Below are 6,797 nucleotides of genomic sequence, written 5' to 3'. Positions count from 1 at the left end.
GTATCAATGTCCTTTCTCACCCTCTTGGTGATGGTAGAGTACCAACTTCCTTTCTCACCTTCTTGGTGTTGCCAGAGTACTAATGTCCTTTCTCATCCTCCTAATAATGGCAGAGTACCTGATCTACTCCAAAGATATTATCTCAAGAGTCTTTAAAGAAGTAGGGCAAATATTTGAAAAACTCCCAAAGAGATCCTCATCTTTGGGCTACCATGTAAATTATTCACAATTTTCACTTGTAAGATCTCTCAAAATTCACACCCAAACACTCCCCTAAAGCACACTCTTTCTCACTATAAAGAGAAAATACACAGCAAGATCTCTAGTAGAATAGTGGAGTCAGTTTTTAAGACTCTTTTATATGAAGGACAAGAAAAACAATTTAGAAAACAGAAAATTTCAAGCTGAACGAACTTGGATCGTATAATATTATTGTATTTTGTACTTATAAATAGTTTAAAAAATTTAATTACAAATATATACGAACTAATTTTATACTCTATCAGTCGTATGTATGAACTGACATCATATTGTCTGAACAGTTAAAAACTAAACTAGTTCGTCCGGTAAGATTTTGTACGAACCCATTTCATACACTATGAATTGTTTGTTCAAACCATATATGATAAAATATGAATAGTTTAAATAAATCATGCTTCAAATGGTACTAACATAGATGAACCCATTTCATGCTCTAAAGATTGTTTGTACGAATCCAACTTTGTACAATACGAATAATTCAAAAAAATTATGAGTTCATATGGGATGAACGAGTACGCACTCATTTTATACTCTAAACATCATATATACGAATCTAATTTCATACAGTACGAACAGTTCAAAAGTAAATTTTTTAAGGCCTGATTTGATTAACTTCATTCTGGAGGAACTACCTTGATAAACAATCTAATATAAAAAAAAACAATCTAATACGATCTAAAAATTATATAGTACAATTAGTTTTAAAAATAAAATTTAACTCACTCTCTCAGTGTGTGTGTGTGTGTGTGTGTGTACGGTTACCCAAATTATAATCACACGCTCTTTGATGCAAGAAAAATAGAAAAAGTACAGACTTCATTACAATAAATCCTAATCTAATCTGTCTTAATGTATTCAATAGTCTGGAGTACAATTTATCTAAAATGTTAGTACATACAAATAACACAAAGAAAATATATCCAATATATGTTAGGAGAAATAGTAATCACAACAATAATATTTTGATATCATAAAAAACTCATATGATATAAAAATAAAATTTTCAAACTGAGTTGCAACACCCAATGTATGGAGTTGGAAGTTTTCAAAATTGATGATATATCTAAGGTGGTAGTTACGTCAGAGGACGGTTATTCTGTGACTTTAAATATGGATTTCGTCCATGCCAATTTAGTCTGGCTTGAATGAGGGCTAGTGGGTAAGCTTATTGGACAAATATTGCCTTTCTTGTGCTAAGTAATGAATTAAAGTGAAAATGGTCAATGTTTGGAGATTTTTAGCTCATTTCCATCTCTCCAGATGCTTTTGTTCGCCTCTTTAAAAGTGTCAAGTTTTTTGTGCGTTTATTATTTATTTAGATCGCTAATCTTCTTCCTTCTCTCCCCAATAAATGGTTGGCCTCTCTTCTCCTGTTTGGATTTGCATGCCTCAGTTGCCTCTTTTGTATTGGGACAATACCAACCTTGACCATATAGCTTAATTCTTTGGACAAACTCTATGGGTTGATGCTCAAACAAATTGATGGGGGAGAAATTCTTTTGCTAATGTTTGCGTGAGTGTGGTCTTAGTGCCATGTTTCCTCATGGAGTTTAGATCTCTGGGCTTCATGGAAACTTCTTCCAAAGAGTAGAATATTAGAGGATTGCTCACCTTTGCTTCCACTGTGGCTTTGTTGGGAAAAAAATAAGTTATTGTCCCAATGTTCCTCAAGTGCCCAAGCAACCTTCACAAAAATCTCAAAGAAGATCTATTGAATTACATAAAAATCCATCTATTTTGCACATGGACAGCAGCACCCCCCTCTTATAGTGACCCTATTATCATTAATAGCTACCCTCCTATGGTGAATTATGACAAAAATTCATCTTCCATGATCTATGTAGCCTTCCATCTGCCTCATATGGAATGTGAGCACTCTCTTTCTTAAATCATGTAATGTGCAAAAGAAGGGAAAAATATTGAAAGCTATGGGCCATAGAGTCTAGTTACTTCTATAAAATCTAAGTGGCAAAAGAAGAAGAATCCCAATGTTGATATTGGAGGACAGAAGGCTACTCCCCCTGTCATAAGTGGGGAAGTTAGTAAACCGGTCAAGCAAGTTGCTTCATCTAGGGATGATTATATCTCCAACATTCCATTCAAGTTCTCCACTGAGACTTTCCTCTTGCATCTAAGGTTTTCTAGCCCATAGAAAGATAGAGTCTCTATGACTTGATTTTCTAGGGAACTTCAACGTTTGGGGCCAATTACTAATTAATTAAGGAAGCGAAAGGAGGGTGGTAGAGATGACTCTCGTTAAGGTGCTAATTACAAGTATGGGAAGTTTTATCTAGGTCTATCCTTCTCTCTTCTTTGTTTTATTTTGTTGAGGAAGGCTTCTTTTGATGCCTCATCCTAATTGGTACTCTTTGTATACTTTTTGAATGCATTTTATTAAAAAAGAAAATGATATTTAATAAATCCTCCATCATTATTTTCTTCATAGAGATCCTTCGTTCGGAGTTGAGGAGCAAAATAAGAATAAATTCAAGCCTTGAGACCCTGCATAAATTGAGCAGATGATGAGTGTGGATACTCCGATAATTTCCAAGGACTTTCTTCAGAATTCATCATCCAATCATCAAATATGCTTATTATGGTGAGGAGGAGAGGCCACTGGTCTTCTCCCCACTCTGGTGGGTGTAGTGATGGTAGGAAGGCTTCAAAGCATGTCAACAATTGGAAGGTGTTTGAAGGCATGGAAATGAAAGCTTTTTTGATCAGGTTTTGCTGGATGTTCATGCAGTTGGATTAGCTAATATTCTAGCTGGTGATGCTTCCTCTGAGGAACATTAGCAGCCGGTTATTTCTTTGGATGATGACCACCTCCTTAGCTCTTTCTTGGGCTTTGTTCGTTCTATTATGGGTATCAAACAAGTGATGTACGGATGTGGATACTATGATCATTTCCCAAGACTTTCGTCTAGATTCATTGTCTGATCGTCAAATCTGTTAACACATCTCCGATTGCAACCGGAAAGTGCAGGTTTGCAATCTCGAATCAAACATATTATGTGTGGATGCCATACATTATAGTCTATTATCTGAAGGTTAGGCTTTGAATGCAATTTCTGGTTTGGATTGTGTGCATGGTTTGGGTGGCAGCTTGGTTGGATTGTCTTGGTGCAAGTGTGACAATGTTTCAACTTAAGAGCCTAACGTTACAGGGCAATGCGCATCAGCTATTTGTGTTAATGCTCTAAAGTATTTTTCATTCAATTTGGGGGATATTGATGTTGAATTTTAACCTCATTCTAGCAAATAGAATTCCCTAAGGTAGCCTAGAGTGTTTGGCAATCAAATTCCAGGTCTTTTTTCTTGGAGAAAACCCTCCTATACCCCTTTTGAAAAGTTTGTCAAACATGAGATTCTTGATAAGGATGGTATTTTCTTGACACATAATATTGATAAAGTTCAAGAAAATATTTTTAAATTGGAATGTGCTTTAGTTGGGAAACTTCTAGGCAAGTTAATATCCTTTGCTTGGCTTCATGTTGAACTATCGAGGTGATGGTCATATGCTGGGGAGTTTTAATTGATCATATAATTTTGAGGGGTGGTCCTTTGATTGTTGCTGGTAGCATTATTGAACTAGACTAGTTGTCTCGTATCTTCTCTCTCGAGGATATGTACAAGTTTTTCCCCGCTAATTTGGGTATGTTATCCATGGCTTCCTTTGATGTATTGGGATCCTTCCAATATTTCTCGTTTGGATGCTATGATTGGTGAACCTCCTTGGATGAATGATCCTTCATCCTCTTGGGGTTAGAGTTCTTATATTAGAGTCTGTGTCGACATTGATTTGGCATAGAAGCTTCTCTCAAAATTTTGGATCAAGGGCCTAATTGGCAGATTTTTTTCAAATAGTTGAGTATGAGGACAGCTCTCATTTATATTTCCATTATGGAATTATTGGCCTTAAAGTGGACTCTTCTCCTTTCAAGCCTTAGTTGCAGCCTGATATCCATGTTGATAGCATTCCATAATCTTCAATTTTCGAGTAGCAGAATCAAGATGTTCTTATGGATACTCATCAGATCGATCCTCGATCTCCTCAACCTTCATCCTCTTCCTATGATGTGGATAAATTGGGGACTTGGAACATCATCACTAGAAAGTTAAAGCCTAAGAAGAAAACTAATCTCCCCACCACCTCTACTTGAGGACATGAAATGAGGTGCCCCACTCCAAAACTAACTATATCTATCTCTAAGCCTATTATCTTCATTGCCCATAAATCTCAACACAAATCTCAACACAGGAATTTCTCCAAAAATTGTCGAAATCTCTCCAAGCAAAAGACTTAGCATGTCTTATCACCATTTAAGGAAAAAATTGCAGCATCTTGGGCTTGTCACCACTGGCCCAAGGAACTCGAAAAAAGCATATAATGATATCTTAAGCAAGGGTTTAGTCCCCGTAAATCACCAATATTGAGTTCCTCTTTTGTGTATTATACTGTTGTCGCAATCAAATGAGATCACTACAAGCCTCTTTCTAGCGTGATCTTTTATTTGCTTTGTTGGTGCCATCTACAATACCATGAGGTACCTCACATTATCAGATGAGGGGCTTTTCATCCTTTCTTTTCTATGTTTTTTTTTTTTTTTCATTTTGGCAGTTCCTTCATTTAGTTTTATTTGACAGCATGCTCTCCCACCTTATATTGGGGAGGCATAGTTGATTTTGTTTTTCCAGTTTGTATTCTCTGTACCATTTTTTTCTATGAAAATAAAAAAAATTTGCTAAAAAATGATTTTTAATAAATCATAATAGATTTAAAATAAATAAAAAATACAAAGTATAGCTCATTCAATTATAAATTCAACATACTTACAATAAACAATAAAAGCTCCATCATAAGGTTTGAAAATAAAAATAATTAAATTTTTTTATAAATAAATAAAAAAAATAAAAATAGAAATATTCACATATAATTCTAAAAGCTTTCAATAATCTTTAGAGATCATTCATGACCTATGATCATGATTTAAGTTGTTGGAATTCATATGGTTCAAAAATTAAAACTAGACTAATTACCTGAATTATTAATTCAATTAATTTGGTTCATTTTGTCAAATTTATAAAGTAATAAAAAAAAATTAAATACAAACTAAATTGCCCTGTTGGGTTGACTACCTCCTCTGACTAAGTAGACCAGGGACCATGATGGCCCGGGATGACGGAACCATGGGATCTTGATCGGGTCCATCATCCATTCCCCCACCATCCGCTTTAAGTGCTAGATGGTGAAATTTCTACTTTAAATATCAAACTCTCCAAATTCCCAAATCCAAATCCAATTCTCAAGTACCCAAATCAAAACCCAATTTCCAAATCCAATTTCTATCAGTATCCAATCTATTGCTGCTACTATATGCCAGATAACACGTATTCCATACGTATCTGATTGATGACTAGCCTTAATTGAAAGTTCTCTCTTGTTATCGGGAGGGGTAATTAACTATAGGGGCTTGCGCCTATAGGAAACCAGAACTCAGATCATAAAGTCCTCATAAAGTGAGGGCGAAATCTCTGGGTAGTGTCTTATCTACAAACCCATCTGCCTTCCAAAATTTACCCCGGAACTTAGTTCGTTAAAACTCCCTCGCCGAATAAGAAGAGCGAGTGGAGGCCGGGGCCGAATTTTCGGAGCCCACTGCATTCATATTTATTATGTTACTTTTTGTGCTCTGGATGTCCTATTTATTATTCCAATTGAGGCACCTTAGGCTCTCTAGGTTGAATTAGGCATCTAAACCATATTATACTCTATACACCTGCATTACACTTTTGCATTCTTTATATATATTACTCTTTTATTTTTCTGTAGAAAGTAGAATGTACCTAAATGTAAATTTATAAATGTATAGTTGTAGACTTTTTGTATATATAGATTGAGTTGTAAATTATAAGGAGTAAAGGGTTGTAAAAAAGATTTTAAAATGATTTCTTATATCAATTTAAAAGTTCGAAAATTAAATGAAACTTCTTCCTTTGAAGGTCATTATCTTTTGGAATCTTATATAAGATCTAGGAGACGGAAGGTTTAAAGACTAAAGTAACCAGCCATATTTAAATCTATATTATATAGAAATAGAAATCTAAGCTTGTTGCAGATGAGCCAGTCCACCTTTACTTTACATCATATACTGGATTGTATTTGACTAAAGTTATAAAGAAATAGAGTTTTATTTACACATTACTTTTATATATAATTACATTTTGTTATTTAGATGCATTTGCATTAGAGAGTCCTGATTAAAATGTTTGAACTAATTTTTCTTTATTCTGAGGGTATATAACCATCTTCTCTTTCATTCAAAATGCGTTGGTTTGTGCTTCTGATTTTAGCTGGCAATTCACTCTAGGTAGATGTAAGTCTAGGATTTATACTCCTTAGTTTCTTTTATCCTTGACTGTTTTATCTAATCATCTAAAATCTAAAGTAAAAAATAAATCTCTAAATAAAAGTCTAGATCTTTTCTCTGGCACTTTTAAATCTAAAGTTTTCCTTAAATCTTTATAAACATAAA

General features: G+C 34.4%; 1 long non-coding RNA gene across 1 annotated transcript; it reads left to right on the top strand.

The window, feature by feature from the left end:
* The first annotated feature begins 2,272 nt into the window (after positions 1-2,272).
* On the top strand, positions 2,273-4,843 carry LOC114580601. Its single transcript, XR_003702072.1, has 2 exons — positions 2,273-2,555; positions 2,708-4,843. It is a non-coding gene; the product is annotated as an uncharacterized LOC114580601 (long non-coding RNA).
* The last annotated feature ends 1,954 nt before the right edge of the window (positions 4,844-6,797 follow it).

Source organism: Dendrobium catenatum, unplaced genomic scaffold (genome assembly GCF_001605985.2).
Source record: "Dendrobium catenatum unplaced genomic scaffold, ASM160598v2 fragScaff_scaffold_1117, whole genome shotgun sequence".
Taxonomy (NCBI): domain Eukaryota; kingdom Viridiplantae; phylum Streptophyta; class Magnoliopsida; order Asparagales; family Orchidaceae; genus Dendrobium; species Dendrobium catenatum.
This window is presented reverse-complemented; position numbering and strand designations above follow the sequence as displayed.